The sequence below is a fragment of the Phalangium opilio genome, unplaced genomic scaffold (assembly GCF_054372755.1).
Source record: "Phalangium opilio isolate 3A_F unplaced genomic scaffold, DU_Popi_V2 ptg000032l_1, whole genome shotgun sequence".
Classification (NCBI taxonomy): domain Eukaryota; kingdom Metazoa; phylum Arthropoda; class Arachnida; order Opiliones; family Phalangiidae; genus Phalangium; species Phalangium opilio.
The window spans coordinates 5,532,126-5,558,027 of NW_028324159.1; positions in this window are offsets into that span (position 1 = coordinate 5,532,126).

The window sequence follows — 25,902 nt, forward strand, 5'->3', positions numbered from 1 at the left end:
AAAAATATCTGAAACGCGCCTGCAATGATCCTACAAAGTATCTGAAAAGCGCCTGCAATTATCCTACAAAGTATCTGAAACACGCTTGCAGTTTGCCTACAAAGTATATGAAAAGCGCCTGCAATTATCCTACAAAGTATCTGAAACGCGCCTGCAATGATCCTGAAACGTATCTGAAACTCGCCTATAAAGATCCTGAAAAATATCTTAAACGCGCCTGCAATGATCCTGAAAAGTATCTGAAACACGCCTGCAATGATCCTTCAAAGTATCTGAATCGGGTTTGAAATTATCCTACAAAGTATCTGAAACACGCTTGCAGTTTGCCTACAATGTATATGAAAAGCGCCTGCAATTATCCTACAAATTATCTGAAAGTCGCCTGCAATTATCCTACAAAGTATCTGAAATACACCAGCACTGATTTTGCAAAGTATCTGAAACGCACCTGCAATTATCCTACAAAGTATCTGAAATGCGCCTGCAATTATCCTAAAAATTTAATGAAAAGCACCTGCAATTATCCTAAAAATTATCTGAAAAGCGCCTGCAATTATCCTACAAAGTATCTGAAATGCGCCTGCAATTATCCTATAAATTATATGAAAAGCACCTGCAATTATCCTACAAACTATCTGAAAAGCACCTGCAATGATCCTGAAAAGTATCTGAAACGCGCCTGCAGTTTGCCTACAAAGTATATGAAAAGCGCCTGCAATGATCCTGAAAAATATCTGAAACGCGCCTGCAATGATCCTACAAAGTATCTGAAAAGCACCTGCAATGATCCTGAAAAGTATCTGAAACACGCCTGCAATTTGCCTACAAAGTATATGAAAAACGCCTGTAATTATCCTATAAAGTCTCTGAAACGCGCCTGCAATGATCCTGAAAAATATCTGAAACGTGCCTGCAATTATCCTACAAAGTATCTGAAATGCGCTTGAATTATCCTATAAATTATATGAAAAGTACCTGCAATTATCCTACAAAGTATCTGAAAAGCGCCTGCAATTATCCTACAAAGTATCTGAAACATGCTTGCAGTTTGCCTACAAAGTATATGAAAAGCGCCTGCAAGTATCCTACAAAGTATCTGAAACGCGCCTGCAATGATCCTGAAACGTATCTGAAACGCGCCTATAAAGATCCTGAAAAATATCTGAAACGCGCCTGCAATGATCCTGAAAAGTATCTGAAACGGGTTTGAAATTATCCTACAAAATATCTGAAACACGCTTGCAGTTTGCCTACAAAGTATATGAAAAGCGCCTGCAATGATCCTTCAAAGTATCTGAAACACGTCTGAAATTATCCTACAAAGTATCTGAAATACACCAGCAATGATCTTGCAAAGTATCTGAAACGCACCTGCAATTATCCTACAAAGTATCAGAAACGCGCCAGCAATTATCCTGAAAAGTATTTGAAACGCGCCTGCAATGATCCTGAAAAATATCTGAAACGCGCCTGCAATGATCCTACAAAGTATCTGAAAAGCACCTGCAATGATCCTGAAAAGTATCTGAAACGCGCCTGCAGTTTGCCTACAAAGTATATGAAAAGCGCCTGCAATGATCCTGAAAAATATCTGAAACGCGCCTGCAATGATCCTACAAAGTATCTGAAAAGCACCTGCAATGATCCTGAAAAGTATCTGAAACACGCCTGCAATTTGCCTACAAAGTATCTGAAAAGCACCTGCAATGATCCTGAAAAGTATCTGAAACACGCTTGCAGTTTGCCTACAAAGTATATGAAAAGCGCCTGCAAGTATCCTACAAAGTATCTGAAACGCGCCTGCAATGATCCTGAAACGTATCTGAAACGCGCCTATAAAGATCCTGAAAAATATCTGAAACGCGCCTGCAATGATCCTGAAAAGTATCTGAAACGGGTTTGAAATTATCCTACAAAGTATCTGAAACACGCTTGCAGTTTGCCTACAAAGTATATGAAAAGCGCCTGCAATGATCCTTCAAAGTATCTGAAACACGTCTGAAATTATCCTACAAAGTATCTGAAATACACCAGCAATGATCTTGCAAAGTATCTGAAACGCACCTGCAATTATCCTACAAAGTATCAGAAACGCGCCAGCAATTATCCTGAAAAGTATCTGAAACACGCCTGCAATGATCCTGAAAAGTATTTGAAACGCGCCTGCAATGATCCTGAAAAATATCTGAAACGCGCCTGCAATTATCCTACAAAGTATCAGAAATGCGTCTGCAATTATCCTATAAATTATATGAAAAGTACCTGCAATTATCCTACAAAGTATCTGAAACACGCCTGCAATTTGCCTACAAAGTATATGAAAAACGCCTGTAATTATTATATAAAGTCTCTGAAACGCGCCTGCAATGATCCTGAAAAGTATCTGAAACACACCTGCAATTATCCTTCAAGGTATCTGAAACGCGCCTGCAATGATCCTGAAAAGTATCTGAAACGCGCCTGCAATGATCCTGAAAAGTATCTGAAACGCGCCTGCAATGATCCTGAAAAGTATCAGAAACGCGCCTGCAATGATCCTGAAAAGTATCTGAAACGCGTCTGCAATGATCCTGAAAAGTATTTGAAACGCGCCTGCAATGATCCTGAAAAATATCTGAAACGCGCCTGCAATGATCCTACAAAGTATCTGAAAAGCACCTGCAATGATCCTGAAAAGTATCTGAAACGCGCCTGCAGTTTGCCTACAAAGTATATGAAAAGCGCCTGCAATGATCCTGAAAAATATCTGAAACGCGCCTGCAATGATCCTACAAAGTATCTGAAAAGCACCTGCAATGATCCTGAAAAGTATCTGAAACACGCCTGCAATTTGCCTACAAAGTATCTGAAAAGCACCTGCAATGATCCTGAAAAGTATCTGAAACACGCTTGCAGTTTGCCTACAAAGTATATGAAAAGCGCCTGCAAGTATCCTACAAAGTATCTGAAACGCGCCTGCAATGATCCTGAAACGTATCTGAAACGCGCCTATAAAGATCCTGAAAAATATCTGAAACGCGCCTGCAATGATCCTGAAAAGTATCTGAAACGGGTTTGAAATTATCCTACAAAGTATCTGAAACACGCTTGCAGTTTGCCTACAAAGTATATGAAAAGCGCCTGCAATGATCCTTCAAAGTATCTGAAACACGTCTGAAATTATCCTACAAAGTATCTGAAATACACCAGCAATGATCTTGCAAAGTATCTGAAACGCACCTGCAATTATCCTACAAAGTATCAGAAACGCGCCAGCAATTATCCTGAAAAGTATCTGAAACACGCCTGCAATGATCCTGAAAAGTATTTGAAACGCGCCTGCAATGATCCTGAAAAATATCTGAAACGCGCCTGCAATTATCCTACAAAGTATCAGAAATGCGTCTGCAATTATCCTATAAATTATATGAAAAGTACCTGCAATTATCCTACAAAGTATCTGAAACACGCCTGCAATTTGCCTACAAAGTATATGGAAAACGCCTGTAATTATTATATAAAGTCTCTGAAACGCGCCTGCAATGATCCTGAAAAGTATCTGAAACACACCTGCAATTATCCTTCAAGGTATCTGAAACGCGCCTGCAATGATCCTGAAAAGTCTCTGAAACGCGCCTGCAATGATCCTGAAAAATATCTGAAACGTGCCTGCAATTATCCTACAAAGTATCTGAAATGCGCTTGAATTATCCTATAAATTATATGAAAAGTACCTGCAATTATCCTACAAAGTATCTGAAACACGCTTGCAGTTTGCCTACAAAGTATATGAAAAGCGCCTGCAATTATCCTACAAAGTATCTGAAACACGCTTGCTGTTTGCCTACAAAGTATCTGAAACGCGCCTGCAATTATCCTACAAAGTATCTGAAATGCGACTGCAATTATCCTAAAAATTTAATGAAAAGCACCTGCAATTATCCTAAAAATTATCTGAAAAGCGCCTGCAATTATCCTACAAAGTATCTGAAATGCGCCTGCAATTATCCTATAAACTATATGAAAAGTACCTGCAATTATCCTACAAAGTATCTGAAAAGCGCCTGCAATTATCCTACAAAGTATCTGAAACACGCTTGCAGTTTGCCTACAAAGTATCTGAAACGTGCCTGCAATTATCCTACAAAGTATCTGAAATGCGCTTGAATTATCCTATAAATTATATGAAAAGTACCTGCAATTATCCTACAAAGTATCTGAAACACGCTTGCAGTTTGCCTACAAAGTATATGAAAAGCGCCTGCAATTATCCTACAAAGTATCTGAAACACGCTTGCTGTTTGCCTACAAAGTATCTGAAACGCGCCTGCAATTATCCTACAAAGTATCTGAAATGCGCCTGCAATTATCCTAAAAATTTAATGAAAAGCACCTGCAATTATCCTAAAAATTATCTGAAAAGCGCCTGCAATTATCCTACAAAGTATCTGAAATGCGCCTGCAATTATCCTATAAACTATATGAAAAGTACCTGCAATTATCCTACAAAGTATCTGAAATGCGCCTGCAATTATCCTATAAACTATATGAAAAGTACCTGCAATTATCCTACAAAGTATCTGAAAAGCACCTGCAATGATCCTGAAAAGTATCTGAAACACGCCTGCAATTTGCCTACAAAGTATCTGAAAAGCACCTGCAATGATCCTGAAAAGTATCTGAAACACGCTTGCAGTTTGCCTACAAAGTATATGAAAAGCGCCTGCAAGTATCCTACAAAGTATCTGAAACGCGCCTGCAATGATCCTGAAACGTATCTGAAACGCGCCTATAAAGATCCTGAAAAATATCTGAAACGCGCCTGCAATGATCCTGAAAAGTATCTGAAACGGGTTTGAAATTATCCTACAAAGTATCTGAAACACGCTTGCAGTTTGCCTACAAAGTATATGAAAAGCGCCTGCAATGATCCTTCAAAGTATCTGAAACACGTCTGAAATTATCCTACAAAGTATCTGAAATACACCAGCAATGATCTTGCAAAGTATCTGAAACGCACCTGCAATTATCCTACAAAGTATCAGAAACGCGCCAGCAATTATCCTGAAAAGTATCTGAAACACGCCTGCAATGATCCTGAAAAGTATTTGAAACGCGCCTGCAATGATCCTGAAAAATATCTGAAACGCGCCTGCAATTATCCTACAAAGTATCAGAAATGCGTCTGCAATTATCCTATAAATTATATGAAAAGTACCTGCAATTATCCTACAAAGTATCTGAAACACGCCTGCAATTTGCCTACAAAGTATATGAAAAACGCCTGTAATTATTATATAAAGTCTCTGAAACGCGCCTGCAATGATCCTGAAAAGTATCTGAAACACACCTGCAATTATCCTTCAAGGTATCTGAAACGCGCCTGCAATGATCCTGAAAAGTCTCTGAAACGCGCCTGCAATGATCCTGAAAAATATCTGAAACGTGCCTGCAATTATCCTACAAAGTATCTGAAATGCGCTTGAATTATCCTATAAATTATATGAAAAGTACCTGCAATTATCCTACAAAGTATCTGAAACACGCTTGCAGTTTGCCTACAAAGTATATGAAAAGCGCCTGCAATTATCCTACAAAGTATCTGAAACACGCTTGCTGTTTGCCTACAAAGTATCTGAAACGCGCCTGCAATTATCCTACAAAGTATCTGAAATGCGCCTGCAATTATCCTAAAAATTTAATGAAAAGCACCTGCAATTATCCTAAAAATTATCTGAAAAGCGCCTGCAATTATCCTACAAAGTATCTGAAATGCGCCTGCAATTATCCTATAAACTATATGAAAAGTACCTGCAATTATCCTACAAAGTATCTGAAATGCGCCTGCAATTATCCTATAAACTATATGAAAAGTACCTGCAATTATCCTACAAAGTATCTGAAAAGCGCCTGCAATTATCCTACAAAGTATCTGAAACACGCTTGCAGTTTGCCTACAAAGTATCTGAAACGTGCCTGCAATTATCCTACAAAGTATCTGAAATGCGCTTGAATTATCCTATAAATTATATGAAAAGTACCTGCAATTATCCTACAAAGTATCTGAAACACGCTTGCAGTTTGCCTACAAAGTATATGAAAAGCGCCTGCAATTATCCTACAAAGTATCTGAAACACGCTTGCTGTTTGCCTACAAAGTATCTGAAACGCGCCTGCAATTATCCTACAAAGTATCTGAAATGCGCCTGCAATTATCCTAAAAATTTAATGAAAAGCACCTGCAATTATCCTAAAAATTATCTGAAAAGCGCCTGCAATTATCCTACAAAGTATCTGAAATGCGCCTGCAATTATGCTATAAACTATATGAAAAGTACCTGCAATTATCCTACAAAGTATCTGAAATGCGCCTGCAATTATCCTATAAACTATATGAAAAGTACCTGCAATTATCCTACAAAGTATCTGAAAAGCGCCTGCAATTATCCTACAAAGTATCTGAAACACGCTTGCAGTTTGCCTACAAAGTATATGAAAAGCGCCTGCAATTATCCTACAAAGTATCTGAAACGCGCCTGCAATGATCCTGAAACGTATCTGAAACGCGCCTATAAAGATCCTGAAAAATATCTGAAACGCGCCTGCAATTATCCTACAAAGTATCTGAAATGCGCCTGCAATTATCCTATAAATTATATGAAAAGTACCTGCAATTATCCTACAAAGTATCTGAAACACGCCTGCAATTTGCCTACAAAGTATATGAAAAACGCCTGTAATTATTATATAAAGTCTCTGAAACGCGCCTGCAATGATCCTGAAAAGTATCTGAAACACACCTGCAATTATCCTTCAAGGTATCTGAAATGCGCTTGAATTATCCTATAAATTATGTGAAAAGTACCTGCAATTATCCTACAAAGTATCTGAAACACGCTTGCAGTTTGCCAACAAAGTATATGAAAAGCGCCTGCAATTATCCTACAAACTATCTGAAACACGCTTGCTGTTTGCCTACAAAGTATCTGAAACGCGCCTGCAATTATCCTACAAAGTATCTGAAATGCGCCTGCAATTATCCTAAAAATTTAATGAAAAGCACCTGCAATTATCCTAAAAATTATCTGAAAAGCGCCTGCAATTATCCTACAAAGTATCTGAAATGCGCCTGCAATTATCCTATAAACTATATGAAAAGTACCTGCAATTATCCTACAAAGTATCTGAAATGCGCCTGCAATTATCCTATAAACTATATGAAAAGTACCTGCAATTATAATACAAAGTATCTGAAAAGCGCCTGCAATTATCCTACAAAGTATCTGAAACACGCTTGCAGTTTGCCTACAAAGTATATGAAAAGCGCCTGCAATTATCCTACAAAGTATCTGAAACGCGCCTGCAATGATCCTGAAACGTATCTGAAACGCGCCTATAAAGATCCTGAAAAATATCTGAAACACGCCTGCAATGATCCTTCAAAGTATCTGAAAAGCGCCTGCAATTATCCTACAAAGTATCTGAAACGCGCCTGCAATGATCCTGAAACGTATCTGAAACGCGCCTATAAAGATCCTGAAAAATATCTGAAACACGCCTGCAATGATCCTTCAAAGTATCTGAAACGGGTTTGAAATTATCCTACAAAGTATCTGAAACACGCTTGCAGTTTGCCTACAAAGTATATGAAGAGCGCCTGCAATTATCCTACAAAGTATCTGAAACGCGCCTGCAATGATCCTGAAACGTATCTGAAACGCGCCTGCAATGATCCTGAAAAGTATCTGAAACGCGCCTATAAAGATCCTGAAAAATATCTGAAACGCGCCTGCAATGATCCTGAAAAGTATCTGAAACAGGCCTGCAATGATCCTTCAAAGTATCTGAAACGGGTTTGAAATTATCCTACAAAGTATCTGAAACACGCTTGCAGTTTGCCTACAAAGTATATGAAAAGCGCCAGCAATTATCCTACAAATTATCTGAAACTCGCCTGCAATTATCCTACAAAGTATCTGAAATACACCAGCAATGATCTTGCAAAGTATCTGAAACGCACCTGCAATTATCCTACAAAGTATCTGAAATGCGCCTGCAATTATCCTAAAAATTTAATGAAAAGCACCTGCAATTATCCTAAAAATTATCTGAAAAGCGCCTGCAATTATCCTACAAAGTATCTGAAATGCGCCTGCAATTATCCTATAAACTATATGAAAAGTACCTGCAATTATCCTACAAAGTATCTGAAAAGCGCCTGCAATTATCCTACAAAGTATCTGAAACGCGCCTGCAATGATCCTTCAAAGTATCTGAAACGGGTTTGAAATTATCCTACAAAGTATCTGAAACACGCTTGCAGTTTGCCTACAAAGTATATGAAAAGCGCCTGCAATTATCCTACAAATTATCTGAAACTCGCCGCAATTATCCTACAAAGTATCTGAAATACACCAGCAATGATCTTGCAAAGTATCTGAAACGCACCTGCAATTATCCTACAAAGTATCTGAAATGCGCCTGCAATTATCCTAAAAATTTAATGAAAGGCACCTGCAATTATCCTAAAAATTATCTGAAAAGCGCCTGCAATTATCCTATAAATTATATGAAAAGTACCTGCAATTATCCTACAAAGTATCTGAAATGCGCCTGCAATTATCCTAAAAATTTAATGAAAAGCACCTGCAATTATCCTAAAAATTATCTGAAAAGCGCCTGCAATTATCCTACAAAGTATCTGAAATGCGCCTGCAATTATCCTATAAATTATATGAAAAGCACCTGCAATTATCCTACAAACTATCTGAAAAGCACCTGCAATGATCCTGAAAAGTATCTGAAACGCGCCTGCAGTTTGCCTACAAAGTATATGAAAAGCGCCTGCAATGATCCTGAAAAATATCTGAAACGCGCCTGCAATGATCCTACAAAGTATCTGAAAAGCACCTGCAATGATCCTGAAAAGTATCTGAAAAGCGCCAGCAATTATCCTACAAATTATCTGAAACTCGCCTGCAATTATCCTACAAAGTATCTGAAATACACCAGCAATGATCTTGCAAAGTATCTGAAACGCACCTGCAATTATCCTACAAAGTATCTGAAATGCGCCTGCAATTATCCTAAAAATTTAATGAAAAGCACCTGCAATTATCCTAAAAATTATCTGAAAAGCGCCTGCAATTATCCTACAAAGTATCTGAAATGCGCCTGCAATTATCCTATAAACTATATGAAAAGTACCTGCAATTATCCTACAAAGTATCTGAAAAGCGCCTGCAATTATCCTACAAAGTATCTGAAACGCGCCTGCAATGATCCTTCAAAGTATCTGAAACGGGTTTGAAATTATCCTACAAAGAATCTGAAACACGCTTGCAGTTTGCCTACAAAGTATATGAAAAGCGCCTGCAATTATCCTACAAATTATCTGAAACTCGCCGCAATTATCCTACAAAGTATCTGAAATACACCAGCAATGATCTTGCAAAGTATCTGAAACGCACCTGCAATTATCCTACAAAGTATCTGAAATGCGCCTGCAATTATCCTAAAAATTTAATGAAAGGCACCTGCAATTATCCTAAAAATTATCTGAAAAGCGCCTGCAATTATCCTATAAATTATATGAAAGTACCTGCAATTATCCTACAAAGTATCTGAAATGCGCCTGCAATTATCCTAAAAATTTAATGAAAAGCACCTGCAATTATCCTAAAAATTATCTGAAAAGCGCCTGCAATTATCCTACAAAGTATCTGAAATGCGCCTGCAATTATCCTATAAATTATATGAAAAGCACCTGCAATTATCCTACAAACTATCTGAAAAGCACCTGCAATGATCCTGAAAAGTATCTGAAACGCGCCTGCAGTTTGCCTACAAAGTATATGAAAAGCGCCTGCAATGATCCTGAAAAATATCTGAAACGCGCCTGCAATGATCCTACAAAGTCTCTGAAACGCGCCTGCAATGATCCTGAAAAATATTTGAAACGTGCCTGCAATTATCCTACAAAGTATCTGAAATGCGCTTCAATTATCCTATAAATTATATGAAAAGTACCTGCAATTATCCTACAAAGTATCTGAAAAGCGCTTGCAATTATCCTACAAAGTATCTGAAACACGCTTGCAGTTTGCCTACAAAGTATATGAAAAGCGCCTACAATTATCCTACAAAGTATCTGAAACGCGCCTGCAATGATCCTGAAACGTATCTGAAACGCGCCTATAAAGATCCTGAAAAATATCTTAAACGCGCCTGCAATGATCCTGAAAAGTATCTGAAACACGCCTGCAATGATCCTTCAAAGTATCTGAAACGGGTTTGAAATTATCCTACAAAGTATCTGAAACACGCTTGCAGTTTGCCTACAAAGTATATGAAGAGCGCCTGCAATTATCCTACAAAGTATCTGAAACGGGCCTGCAATGATCCTGAAACGTATCTGAAACGCGCCTATAAAGATCCTGAAAAATATCTGAAACGCGCCTATAAAGATCCTGAAAAATATCTGAAACGCGCCTGCAATGATCCTGAAAAGTATCTGAAACAGGCCTGCAATGATCCTGAAACGTATCTGAAAAGCGCCTATAAAGATCCTGAAAAATATCTGAAACGCGCCTATAAAGATCCTGAAAAATATCTGAAACGCGCCTGCAATGATCCTGAAAAGTATCTGAAACGCGCCTGCAATTATCCTACAAAGTATCTGAAAAACGCCTGCAATTATCCTACAAAGTATCTGAAATGCGCCTGCAATTATCCTATAAACTATATGAAAAGTACCTGCAATTATCCTACAAAGTATATGAAAAGCGCCTGCAATTATCCTACAAAGTATCTGAAACGCGCCTGCAATGATCCTGAAACGTATCTGAAACGCGCCTATAAAGATCCTGAAAAATATCTTAGACGCGCCTGCAATGATCCTGAAAAGTATCTGAAACACGCCTGCAATGATCCTTCAAAGTATCTGAAACGGGTTTGAAATTATCCTACAAAGTATCTGAAACACGCTTGCAGTTTGCCTACAATGTATATGAAAAGCGCCTGCAATTATCCTACAAATTATCTGAAACTCGCCTGCAATTATCCTACAAAGTATCTGAAATGCGCCTGCAATTATCCTAAAAATTTAATGAAAAGCACCTGCAATTATCCTAAAAATTATCTGAAAAGCGCCTGCAATTATCCTACAAAGTATCTGAAATGCGCCTGCAATTATCCTATAAATTATATGAAAAGCACCTGCAATTATCCTACAAACTATCTGAAAAGCGCCTGCAATTATCCTACAAAGTATCTGAAACACGCTTGCAGTTTGCCTACAAAGTATATGAAAAGCGCCTGCAAGTATCCTACAAAGTATCTGAAACGCGCCTGCAATGATCCTGAAACGTATCTGAAACGCGCCTATAAAGATCCTGAAAAATATCTGAAACGCGCCTGCAATGATCCTGAAAAGTATCTGAAAAGCGCCTGCAATTATCCTACAAAGTATCTGAAATGCGCCTGCAATTATCCTATAAACTATATGAAAAGTACCTGCAATTATCCTACAAAGTATCTGAAAAGCGCCTGCAATTATCCTACAAAGTATCTGAAACACGCTTGCAGTTTGCCTACAAAGTATATGAAAAGCGCCTGCAATTATCCTACAAAGTATCTGAAACGCGCCTGCAATGATCCTGAAACGTATCTGAAACGCGCCTATAAAGATCCTGAAAAATATCTGAAACACGCCTGCAATGATCCTTCAAAGTATCTGAAAAGCGCCTGCAATTATCCTACAAAGTATCTGAAACGCGCCTGCAATGATCCTGAAACGTATCTGAAACGCGCCTATAAAGATCCTGAAAAATATCTGAAACACGCCTGCTATGATCCTTCAAAGTATCTGAAACGGGTTTGAAATTATCCTACAAAGTATCTGAAACACGCTTGCAGTTTGCCTACAAAGTATATGAAGAGCGCCTGCAATTATCCTACAAAGTATCTGAAACGCGCCTGCAATGATCCTGAAACGTATCTGAAACGCGCCTATAAAGATCCTGAAAAGTATCTGAAACGCGCCTGCAATGATCCTGAAAAGTATCTGAAACAGGCCTGCAATGATCCTTCAAAGTATCTGAAACGGGTTTGAAATTATCCTACAAAGTATCTGAAACACGCTTGCAGTTTGCCTACAAAGTATATGAAAAGCGCCTGCAATTATCCTACAAAGAATCTGAAACGCGCCTGCAATGATCCTGAAACGTATCTGAAACGCGCCTATAAAGATCCTGAAAAATATCTTAGACGCGCCTGCAATAATCCTGAAAAGTATCTGAAACAAGCCTGCAATGATCCTTCAAAGTATCTGAAACGGGTTTGAAATTATCCTACAAAGTATCTGAAACACGCTTGCAGTTTGCCTACAATGTATATGAAAAGCGCCTGCAATTATCCTACAAATTATCTGAAACTCGCCTGCAATTATCCTACAAAGTATCTGAAATGCGCCTGCAATTATCCTAAAAATTTAATGAAAAGCACCTGCAATTATCCTAAAAATTATCTGAAAAGCGCCTGCAATTATCCTACAAAGTATCTGAAATGCGCCTGCAATTATCCTATAAATTATATGAAAAGCACCTGCAATTATCCTACAAACTATCTGAAAAGCGCCTGCAATTATCCTACAAAGTATCTGAAACACGCTTGCAGTTTGCCTACAAAGTATATGAAAAGCGCCTGCAAGTATCCTACAAAGTATCTGAAACGCGCCTGCAATGATCCTGAAACGTATCTGAAACGCGCCTATAAAGATCCTGAAAAATATCTGAAACGCGCCTGCAATGATCCTGAAAAGTATCTGAAACACGCCTGCAATGATCCTTCAAAGTATCTGAAAAGCGCCTGCAATTATCCTACAAAGTATCTGAAACGCGCCTGCAATGATCCTGAAACGTATCTGAAACGCGCCTATAAAGATCCTGAAAAATATCTGAAACACGCCTGCAATGATCCTTCAAAGTATCTGAAACGGGTTTGAAATTATCCTACAAAGTATCTGAAACACGCTTGCAGTTTGCCTACAAAGTATATGAAGAGCGCCTGCAATTATCCTACAAAGTATCTGAAACGCGCCTGCAATGATCCTGAAACGTATCTGAAACGCGCCTATAAAGATCCTGAAAAGTATCTGAAACGCGCCTGCAATGATCCTGAAAAGTATCTGAAACAGGCCTGCAATGATCCTTCAAAGTATCTGAAACGGGTTTGAAATTATCCTACAAAGTATCTGAAACACGCTTGCAGTTTGCCTACAAAGTATATGAAAAGCGCCTGCAATTATCCTACAAAGTATCTGAAACGCGCCTGCAATGATCCTGAAACGTATCTGAAACGCGCCTATAAAGATCCTGAAAAATATCTTAGACGCGCCTGCAATGATCCTGAAAAGTATCTGAAACACGCCTGCAATGATCCTTCAAAGTATCTGAAACGGGTTTGAAATTATCCTACAAAGTATCTGAAACACGCTTGCAGTTTGCCTACAATGTATATGAAAAGCGCCTGCAATTATCCTACAAATTATCTGAAACTCGCCTGCAATTATCCTACAAAGTATCTGAAATGCGCCTGCAATTATCCTAAAAATTTAATGAAAAGCACCTGCAATTATCCTAAAAATTATCTGAAAAGCGCCTGCAATTATCCTACAAAGTATCTGAAATGCGCCTGCAATTATCCTATAAATTATATGAAAAGCACCTGCAATTATCCTACAAACTATCTGAAAAGCGCCTGCAATTATCCTACAAAGTATCTGAAACACGCTTGCAGTTTGCCTACAAAGTATATGAAAAGCGCCTGCAAGTATCCTACAAAGTATCTGAAACGCGCCTGCAATGATCCTGAAACGTATCTGAAACGCGCCTATAAAGATCCTGAAAAATATCTGAAACGCGCCTGCAATGATCCTGAAAAGTATCTGAAAAGCGCCTGCAATTATCCTACAAAGTATCTGAAATGCGCCTGCAATTATCCTATAAACTATATGAAAAGTACCTGCAATTATCCTACAAAGTATCTGAAAAGCGCCTGCAATTATCCTACAAAGTATCTGAAACACGCTTGCAGTTTGCCTACAAAGTATATGAAAAGCGCCTGCAATTATCCTACAAAGTATCTGAAACGCGCCTGCAATGATCCTGAAACGTATCTGAAACGCGCCTATAAAGATCCTGAAAAATATCTGAAACACGCCTGCAATGATCCTTCAAAGTATCTGAAAAGCGCCTGCAATTATCCTACAAAGTATCTGAAACGCGCCTGCAATGATCCTGAAACGTATCTGAAACGCGCCTATAAAGATCCTGAAAAATATCTGAAACACGCCTGCAATGATCCTTCAAAGTATCTGAAAAGCGCCTGCAATTATCCTACAAAGTATCTGAAACGCGCCTGCAATGATCCTGAAACGTATCTGAAACGCGCCTATAAAGATCCTGAAAAATATCTGAAACGCGCCTGCAATGATCCTGAAAAGTATCTGAAACAGGCCTGCAATGATCCTTCAAAGTATCTGAAACGGGTTTGAAATTATCCTACAAAGTATCTGAAACACGCTTGCAGTTTGCCTACAAAGTATATGAAAAGCGCCAGCAATTATCCTACAAATTATCTGAAACTCGCCTGCAATTATCCTACAAAGTATCTGAAACACGCTTGCTGTTTGCCTACAAAGTATCTGAAACGCGCCTGCAATTATCCTACAAAGTATCTGAAATGCGCCTGCAATTATCCTAAAAATTTAATGAAAAGCACCTGCAATTATCCTAAAAATTATCTGAAAAGCGCCTGCAATTGTCCTACAAAGTATCTGAAATGCGCCTGCAATTATCCTATAAACTATATGAAAAGTACCTGCAATTATCCTACAAAGTATCTGAAATGCGCCTGCAATTATCCTATAAACTATATGAAAAGTACCTGCAATTATCCTACAAAGTATCTGAAAAGCGCCTGCAATTATCCTACAAAGTATCTGAAACACGCTTGCAGTTTGCCTACAAAGTATATGAAAAGCGCCTGCAATTATCCTACAAAGTATCTGAAACGCGCCTGCAATGATCCTGAAACGTATCTGAAACGCGCCTATAAAGATCCTGTAAAATATCTGAAACGCGCCTGCAATTATCCTACAAAGTATCTGAAATGCGCCTGCAATTATCCTATAAATTATATGAAAAGTACCTGCAATTATCCTACAAAGTATCTGAAACACGCCTGCAATTTGCCTACAAAGTATATGAAAAACGCCTGTAATTATTATATAAAGTCTCTGAAACGCGCCTGCAATGATCCTGAAAAGTATCTGAAACACACCTGCAATTATCCTTCAAGGTATCTGAAATGCGCTTGAATTATCCTATAAATTATATGAAAAGTACCTGCAATTATCCTACAAAGTATCTGAAACACGCTTGCAGTTTGCCAACAAAGTATATGAAAAGCGCCTGCAATTATCCTACAAAGTATCTGAAACACGCTTGCTGTTTGCCTACAAAGTATCTGAAACGCGCCTGCAATTATCCTACAAAGTATCTGAAATGCGCCTGCAATTATCCTAAAAATTTAATGAAAAGCACCTGCAATTATCCTAAAAATTATCTGAAAAGCGCCTGCAATTATCCTACAAAGTATCTGAAATGCGCCTGCAATTATCCTATAAACTATATGAAAAGTACCTGCAATTATCCTACAAAGTATCTGAAATGCGCCTGCAATTATCCTATAAACTATATGAAAAGTACCTGCAATTATCCTACAAAGTATCTGAAAAGCGCCTGCAATTATCCTACAAAGTATCTGAAACACGCTTGCAGTTTGCCTACAAAGTATATGAAAAGCGCCTGCAATTATCCTACAAAGTATCTGAAACGCGCCTGCAATGATCCTGAAACGTATCTGAAACGCGCCTATAAAGATCCTGAAAAATATCTGAAACACGCCTGCAATGATCCTTCAAAGTATCTGAAAAGCGCCTGCAATTATCCTACAAAGTATCTGAAACGCGCCTGCAATGATCCTGAAACGTATCTGAAACGCGCCTATAAAGATCCTGAAAAATATCTGAAACACGCCTGCAATGATCCTTCAAAGTATCTGAAACGGGTTTGAAATTATCCTACAAAGTATCTGAAACACGCTTGCAGTTTGCCTACAAAGTATATGAAGAGCGCCTGCAATTATCCTACAAAGTATCTGAAACGCGCCTGCAATGATCCTGAAACGTATCTGAAACGCGCCTATAAAGATCCTGAAAAGTATCTGAAACGCGCCTGCAATGATCCTGAAAAGTATCTGAAACGCGCCTATAAAGATCCTGAAAAATATCTGAAACGCGCCTGCAATGATCCTGAAAAGTATCTGAAACAGGCCTGCAATGATCCTTCAAAGTATCTGAAACGGGTTTGAAATTATCCTACAAAGTATCTGAAACACGCTTGCAGTTTGCCAACAAAGTATATGAAAAGCGCCAGCAATTATCCTACAAATTATCTGAAACTCGCCTGCAATTATCCTACAAAGTATCTGAAATACACCAGCAATGATCTTGCAAAGTATCTGAAACGCACCTGCAATTATCCTACAAAGTATCTGAAATGCGCCTGCAATTATCCTAAAAATTTAATGAAAAGCACCTGCAATTATCCTAAAAATTATCAGAAAAGCGCCTGCAATTATCCTACAAAGTATCTGAAATGCGCCTGCAATTATCCTATAAACTATATGAAAAGTACCTGCAATTATCCTACAAAGTATCTGAAAAGCGCCTGCAATTATCCTACAAAGTATCTGAAACGCGCCTGCAATGATCCTTCAAAGTATCTGAAACGGGTTTGAAATTATCCTACAAAGTATCTGAAACACGCCTGCAATTTGCCTACAAAGTATATGAAAAACGCCTGTAATTATTATATAAAGTCTCTGAAACGCGCCTGCAATGATCCTGAAAAGTATCTGAAACACACCTGCAATTATCCTTCAAGGTATCTGAAATGCGCTTGAATTATCCTATAAATTATATGAAAAGTACCTGCAATTATCCTACAAAGTATCTGAAACACGCTTGCAGTTTGCCAACAAAGTATATGAAAAGCGCCTGCAATTATCCTACAAAGTATCTGAAACACGCTTGCTGTTTGCCTACAAAGTATCTGAAACGCGCCTGCAATTATCCTACAAAGTATCTGAAATGCGCCTGCAATTATCCTAAAAATTTAATGAGAAGCACCTGCAATTATCCTAAAAATTATCTGAAAAGCGCCTGCAATTATCCTACAAAGTATCTGAAATGCGCCTGCAATTATCCTATAAACTATATGAAAAGTACCTGCAATTATCCTACAAAGTATCTGAAATGCGCCTGCAATTATCCTATAAACTATATGAAAAGTACCTGCAATTATCCTACAAAGTATCTGAAAAGCGCCTGCAATTATCCTACAAAGTATCTGAAACACGCTTGCAGTTTGCCTACAAAGTATATGAAAAGCGCCTGCAATTATCCTACAAAGTATCTGAAACGCGCCTGCAATGATAATGAAACGTATCTGAAACGCGCCTATAAAGATCCTGAAAAATATCTGAAACGCGCCTGCAATTATCCTACAAAGTATCTGAAATGCTCCTGCAATTATCCTATAAATTATATGAAAATTACCTGCAATTATCCTACAAAGTATCTGAAACACGCCTGCAATTTGCCTACAAAGTATATGAAAAACGCCTGTAATTATTATATAAAGTCTCTGAAACGCGCCTGCAATGATCCTGAAAAGTATCTGAAACACACCTGCAATTATCCTTCAAGGTATCTGAAATGCGCTTGAATTATCCTATAAAATATATGAAAAGTACCTGCAATTATCCTACAAAGTATCTGAAACACGCTTGCAGTTTGCCAACAAAGTATATGAAAAGCGCCTGCAATTATCCTACAAAGTATCTGAAACACGCTTGCTGTTTGCCTACAAAGTATCTGAAACGCGCCTGCAATTATCCTACAAAGTATCTGAAATGCGCCTGCAATTATCCTAAAAATTTAATGAAAAGCACCTGCAATTATCCTAAAAATTATCTGAAAAGCGCCTGCAATTATCCTACAAAGTATCTGAAATGCGCCTGCAATGATCCTTCAAAGTATCTGAAACGGGTTTGAAATTATCCTACAAAGTATCTGAAACACGCTTGCAGTTTGCCTACAAAGTATATGAAAAGCGCCTGCAATTATCCTACAAATTATCTGAAACTCGCCGCAATTATCCTACAAAGTATCTGAAATACACCAGCAATGATCTTGCAAAGTATCTGAAACGCACCTGCAATTATCCTACAAAGTATCTGAAATGCGCCTGCAATTATCCTAAAAATTTAATGAAAGGCACCTGCAATTATCCTAAAAATTATCTGAAAAGCGCCTGCAATTATCCTATAAATTATATGAAAAGTACCTGCAATTATCCTACAAAGTATCTGAAATGCGCCTGCAATTATCGTAAAAATTTAATGAAAAGCACCTGCAATTATCCTAAAAATTATCTGAAAAGCGCCTGCAATTATCCTACAAAGTATCTGAAATGCGCCTGCAATTATCCTATGAATTATATGAAAAGCACCTGCAATTATCCTACAAACTATCTGAAAAGCACCTGCAATGATCCTGAAAAGTATCTGAAACGCGCCTGCAGTTTGCCTACAAAGTATATGAAAAGCGCCTGCAATGATCCTGAAAAATATCTGAAACGCGCCTGCAATGATCCTACAAAGTATCTGAAAAGCGCCAGCAATTATCCTACAAATTATCTGAAACTCGCCTGCAATTATCCTACAAAGTATCTGAAATACACCAGCAATGATCTTGCAAAGTATCTGAAACGCACCTGCAATTATCCTACAAAGTATCTGAAATGCGCCTGCAATTATCCTAAAAATTTAATGAAAAGCACCTGCAATTATAATAAAAATTATCTGAAAAGCGCCTGCAATTATCCTACAAAGTATCTGAAACACGCTTGCAGTTTGCCTACAAAGTATATGAAAAGCGCCTGCAATTATCCTACAAAGTATCTGAAACGCGCCTGCAATGATCCTGAAACGTATCTGAAACGCGCCTATAAAGATCCTGAAAAATATCTTAAACGCGCCTGCAATGATCCTGAAAAGTATCTGAAACACGCCTGCAATGATCCTTCAAAGTATCTGAAACGGGTTTGAAATTATCCTACAAAGTATCTGAAACACGCTTGCAGTTTGCCTACAAAGTATATGAAGAGCGCCTGCAATTATCCTACAAAGTATCTGAAACGGGCCTGCAATGATCCTGAAACGTATCTGAAACGCGCCTATAAAGATCCTGAAAAATATCTGAAACGCGCCTATAAAGATCCTGAAAAATATCTGAAACGCGCCTGCAATGATCCTGAAAAGTATCTGAAACAGGCCTGCAATGATCCTGAAACGTATCTGAAACGCGCCTATAAAGATCCTGAAAAATATCTGAAACGCGCCTATAAAGATCCTGAAAAATTTCTGAAACGCGCCTGCAATGATCCTGAAAAGTATCTGAAACGCGCCTGCAATTATCCTACAAAGTATCTGAAACGCGCCTGCAATTATCCTAAAAATTTAATGAAAAGCACCTGCAATTATCCTAAAAATTATCTGAAAAGCGCCTGCAATTATCCTACAAAGTATCTGAAATGCGCCTGCAATTATCCTATAAACTATATGAAAAGTACCTGCAATTATCCTACAAAGAATCTGAAAAGCGCCTGCAATTATCCTACAAAGTATCTGAAACACGCTTGCAGTTTGCCTACAAAGTATATGAAAAGCGCCTGCAATTATCCTACAAAGTATCTGAAACGCGCCTGCAATGATCCTGAAACGTATCTGAAACGCGCCTATAAAGATCCTGAAAAATATCTTAGACGCGCCTGCAATGATCCTGAAAAGTATCTGAAACACGCCTGCAATGATCCTTCAAAGTATCTGAAACGGGTTTGAAATTATCCTACAAAGTATCTGAAACACGCTTGCAGTTTGCCTACAATGTATATGAAAAGCGCCTGCAATTATCCTACAAATTATCTGAAACTCGCCTGCAATTATCCTACAAAGTATCTGAAATGCGCCTGCAATTATCCTAAAAATTTAATGAAAAGCACCTGCAATTATCCTAAAAATTATCTGAAAAGCGCCTGCAATTATCCTACAAAGTATCTGAAATGCGCCTGCAATTATCCTATAAATTATATGAAAAGCACCTGCAATTATCCTACAAACTATCTGAAAAGCTCCTGCAATTATCCTACAAAGTATCTGAAACACGCTTGCAGTTTGCCTACAAAGTATATGAAAAGCGCCTGCAAGTATCCTACAAAGTATCTGAAACGCGCCTGCAATGATCCTGAAACGTATCTGAAACGCGCCTATAAAGATCCTGAAAAATATCTGAAACGCGCCTGCAATGATCCTGAAAAGTATCTGAAACGGGTTTGAAATTATCCTACAAAGTATCTGAAACACGCTTGCAGTTTGCCTACAAAGTATATGAAAAGCGCCTGCAATGATCCTTCAAAGTATCTGAAACACGTCTGAAATTATCCTACAAAGTATCTGAAACACGTCTGAAATTATCCTACAAAGTATCTGAAATACACCAGCAATGATCTTGCAAAGTATCAGAAACGCGCCAGCAATTATCCTGAAAAGTATCAGAAACGCGCCAGCAATTATCCTGAAAAGTATCTGAAACACGCCTGCAATGATCCTGAAAAGTATTTGAAACGCGCCTGCAATGATCCTGAAAAATATCTGAAACGCGCCTGCAATTATCCTACAAAGTATCTGAAATGCGCCTGCAATTATCCTATAAATTATATGAAAAGTACCTGCAATTATCCTACAAAGTATCTGAAACACGCCTGCAATTTGCCTACAAAGTATATGAAAAACGCCTGTAATTATTATATAAAGTCTCTGAAACGCGCCTGCAATGATCCTGAAAAGTATCTGAAACACACCTGCAATTATCCTTGAAGGTATCTGAAACGCGCCTGCAATGATCCTGAAAAGTCTCTGAAACGCGCCTGCAATGATCCTGAAAAATATCTGAAACGTGCCTGCAATTATCCTACAAAGTATCTGAAATGCGCTTGAATTATCCTATAAATTATATGAAAAGTACCTGCAATTATCCTACAAAGTATCTGAAACACGCTTGCAGTTTGCCTACAAAGTATATGAAAAGCGCCTGCAATTATCCTACAAAGTATCTGAAACACGCTTGCTGTTTGCCTACAAAGTATCTGAAACGCGCCTGCAATTATCCTACAAAGTATCTGAAATGCGCCTGCAATTATCCTAAAAATTTAATGAAAAGCACCTGCAATTATCCTAAAAATTATCTGAAAAGCGCCTGCAATTATCCTACAAAGTATCTGAAATGCGCCTGCAATTATCCTATAAATTATATGAAAAGCACCTGCAATTATTCTACAAACTATCTGAAAAGCGCCTGCAATTATCCTACAAAGTATCTGAAACACGCTTGCAGTTTGCCTACAAAGTATATGAAAAGCGCCTGCAAGTATCCTACAAAGTATCTGAAACGCGCCTGCAATGATCCTGAAACGTATCTGAAACGCGCCTATAAAGATCCTGAAAATATCTGAAACGGGTTTGAAATTATCCTACAAAGTATCTGAAACACGCTTGCAGTTTGCCTACAAAGTATATGAAAAGCGCCTGCAATGATCCTTCAAAGTATATGAAAAACGCCTGTAATTATAATATAAAGTCTCTGAAACGCGCCGGCAATGATCCTGAAAAGTATCTGAAACACACCTGCAATTATCCTTCAAAGTATCTGAAACGCGCCTGCAATGATCCTGAAAAGTATCTGAAACGCGTCTGCAATGATCCTGAAAAGTATCTGAAACGCGCCTGCAATGATCCTGAAAAGTATCAGAAACGCGCCTGCAATGATCCTGAAAAGTATCTGAAACGCGTCTGCAATGATCCTGAAAAGTATCTGAAAAGCACCTGCAATGATCCTGAAAAGTATCTGAAACGCGCCTGCAGTTTGCCTACAAAGTATATGAAAAGCGCCTGCAATGATCCTGAAAAATATCTGAAACGCGCCTGCAATGATCCTACAAAGTATCTGAAAAGCACCTGCAATGATCCTGAAAAGTATCTGAAACACGCCTGCTATTTGCCTACAAAGTATCTGAAAAGCACCTGCAATGATCCCGAAAAGTATCTGAAACACGCTTGCAGTTTGCCTACAAAGTATATGAAAAGCGCCTGCAAGTATCCTACAAAGTATCTGAAACGCGCCTGCAATGATCCTGAAACGTATCTGAAACGCGCCTATAAAGATCCTGAAAAATATCTGAAACGCGCCTGCAATGATCCTGAAAAGTATCTGAAACGGGTTTGAAATTATCCTACAAAGTATCTGAAACACGCTTGCAGTTTGCCTACAAAGTATATGAAAAGCGCCTGCAATGATCCTTCAAAGTATCTGAAACACGTCTGAAATTATCCTACAAAGTATCTGAAATACACCAGCAATGATCTTGCAAAGTATCTGAAACGCACCTGCAATTATCCTACAAAGTATCAGAAACGCGCCAGCAATTATCCTGAAAAGTATCTGAAACACGCCTGCAATGATCCTGAAAAGTATTTGAAACGCGCCTGCAATGATCCTGAAAAATATCTGAAACGCGCCTGCAATTATCCTACAAAGTATCTGAAATGCGCCTGCAATTATCCTATAAAATATATGAAAAGTACCTGCAATTATCCTACAAAGTATCTGAAACACGCCTGCAATTTGCCTACAAAGTATATGAAAAACGCCTGTAATTATTATATAGTCTCTGAAACGCGCCTGCAATGATCCTGAAAAGTATCTGAAACACACCTGCAATTATCCTTGAAGGTATCTGAAACGCGCCTGCAATGATCCTGAAAAGTCTCTGAAACGCGCCTGCAATGATCCTGAAAAATATCTGAAACGTGCCTGCAATTATCCTACAAAGTATCTGAAATGCGCTTGAATTATCCTATAAATTATATGAAAAGTACCTGCAATTATCCTACAAAGTATCTGAAACACGCTTGCAGTTTGCCTACAAAGTATATGAAAAGCGCCTGCAATTATCCTACAAAGTATCTGAAACACGCTTGCTGTTTGCCTACAAAGTATCTGAAACGCGCCTGCAATTATCCTACAAAGTATCTGAAATGCGCCTGCAATTATCCTAAAAATTTAATGAAAAGCACCTGCAATTATCCTAAAAATTATCTGAAAAGCGCCTGCAATTATCCTAAAAATTATCTGAAAATCGCCTGCAATTATCCTACAAAGTATCTGAAATGCGCCTGCAATTATCCTATAAATTATATGAAAAGCACCTGCAATTATTCTACAAACTATCTGAAAAGCGCCTGCAATTATCCTACAAAGTATCTGAAACACGCTTGCAGTTTGCCTACAAAGTATATGAAAAGCGCCTGCAAGTATCCTACAAAGTATCTGAAACGCGCCTGCAATGATCCTGAAACGTATCTGAAACGCGCCTATAAAGATCCTGAAAATATCTGAAACGGGTTTGAAATTATCCTACAAAGTATCTGAAACACGCTTGCAGTTTGCCTACAAAGTATATGAAAAGCGCCTGCAATGATCCTTCAAAGTATATGAAAAACGCCTGTAATTATCCTATAAAGTCTCTGAAACGCGTAGGCAATGATCCTGAAAAGTATCTGAAACACACCTGCAATTATCCTTCAAAGTATCTGAAACGCGCCTGCAATGATCCTGAAAAGTATCTGAAACGCCCCTGCAATGATCCTGAAAAGTATCTGAAACGCGCCTGCAATGATCCTGAAAAGTATCAGAAACGCGCCTGCAATGATCCTGAAAAGTATCAGAAACGCGCCTGCAATGATCCTGAAAAGTATCTGAAACGCGTCTGCAATGATCCTGAAAAGTATTTGAAACGCGCCTGCAATGATCCTGAAAAATATCTGAAACGCGCCTGCAATGATCCTACAAAGTATCTGAAAAGCACCTGCAATGATCCTGAAAAGTATCTGAAACGCGCCTGCATTTTGCCTACAAAGTATATGAAAAGCGCCTGCAATGATCCTGAAAAATATCTGAAACGCGCCTGCAATGATCCTACAAAGTATCTGAAAAGCACCTGCAATGATCCTGAAAAGTATCTGAAACACGCCTGCAATTTGCCTACAAAGTATCTGAAAAGCACCTGCAATGATCCTGAAAAGTATCTGAAACACGCTTGCAGTTTGCCTACAAAGTATATGAAAAGCGCCTGCAAGTATCCTACAAAGTATCTGAAACGCGCCTGCAATGATCCTGAAACGTATCTGAAACGCGCCTATAAAGATCCTGAAAAATATCTGAAACGCGCCTGCAATGATCCTGAAAAGTATCTGAAACGGGTTTGAAATTATCCTACAAAGTATCTGAAACACGCTTGCAGTTTGCCTACAAAGTGTCTGAAAAGCGCCTGCAATGATCCTTCAAAGTATCTGAAACACGTCTGAAATTATCCTACAAAGTATCTGAAATACACCAGCAATGATCTTGCAAAGTATCTGAAACGCACCTGCAATTATCCTACAAAGTATCAGAAACGCGCCAGCAATTATCCTGAAAAGTATCTGAAACACGCCTGCAATGATCCTGAAAAGTATTTGAAACGCGCCTGCAATGATCCTGAAAAATATCTGAAACGCGCCTGCAATTATCCTACAAAGTATCAGAAATGCGTCTGCAATTATCCTATAAATTATATGAAAAGTACCTGCAATTATCCTACAAAGTATCTGAAACACGCCTGCAATTTGCCTACAAAGTATATGAAAAACGCCTGTAATTATTATATAAAGTCTCTGAAACGCGCCTGCAATGATCCTGAAAAGTATCTGAAACACACCTGCAATTATCCTTCAAGGTATCTGAAACGCGCCTGCAATGATCCTGAAAAGTCTCTGAAACGCGCCTGCAATGATCCTGAAAAATATCTGAAACGTGCCTGCAATTATCCTACAAAGTATCTGAAATGCGCCTGCAATTATCCTATAAACTATATGAAAAGTACCTGCAATTATCCTACAAAGAATCTGAAAAGCGCCTGCAATTATCCTACAAAGTATCTGAAACACGCTTGCAGTTTGCCTACAAAGTATATGAAAAGCGCCTGCAATTATCCTACAAAGTATCTGAAACGCGCCTGCAATGATCCTGAAACGTATCTGAAACGCGCCTATAAAGATCCTGAAAAATATCTTAGACGCGCCTGCAATGATCCTGAAAAGTATCTGAAACACGCCTGCAATGATCCTTCAAAGTATCTGAAACGGGTTTGAAATTATCCTACAAAGTATCTGAAACACGCTTGCAGTTTGCCTACAATGTATATGAAAAGCGCCTGCAATTATCCTACAAATTATCTGAAACTCGCCTGCAATTATCCTACAAAGTATCTGAAATGCGCCTGCAATTATCCTAAAAATTTAATGAAAAGCACCTGCAATTATCCTAAAAATTATATGAAAAGCGCCTGCAAGTATCCTACAAAGTATCTGAAACGCGCCTGCAATGATCCTGAAACGTATCTGAAACGCGCCTATAAAGATCCTGAAAAATATCTGAAACGCGCCTGCAATGATCCTGAAAAGTATCTGAAACGGGTTTGAAATTATCCTACAAAGTATCTGAAACACGCTTGCAGTTTGCCTACAAAGTATATGAAAAGCGCCTGCAATGATCCTTCAAAGTATCTGAAACACGTCTGAAATTATCCTACAAAGTATCTGAAACACGTCTGAAATTATCCTACAAAGTATCTGAAATAC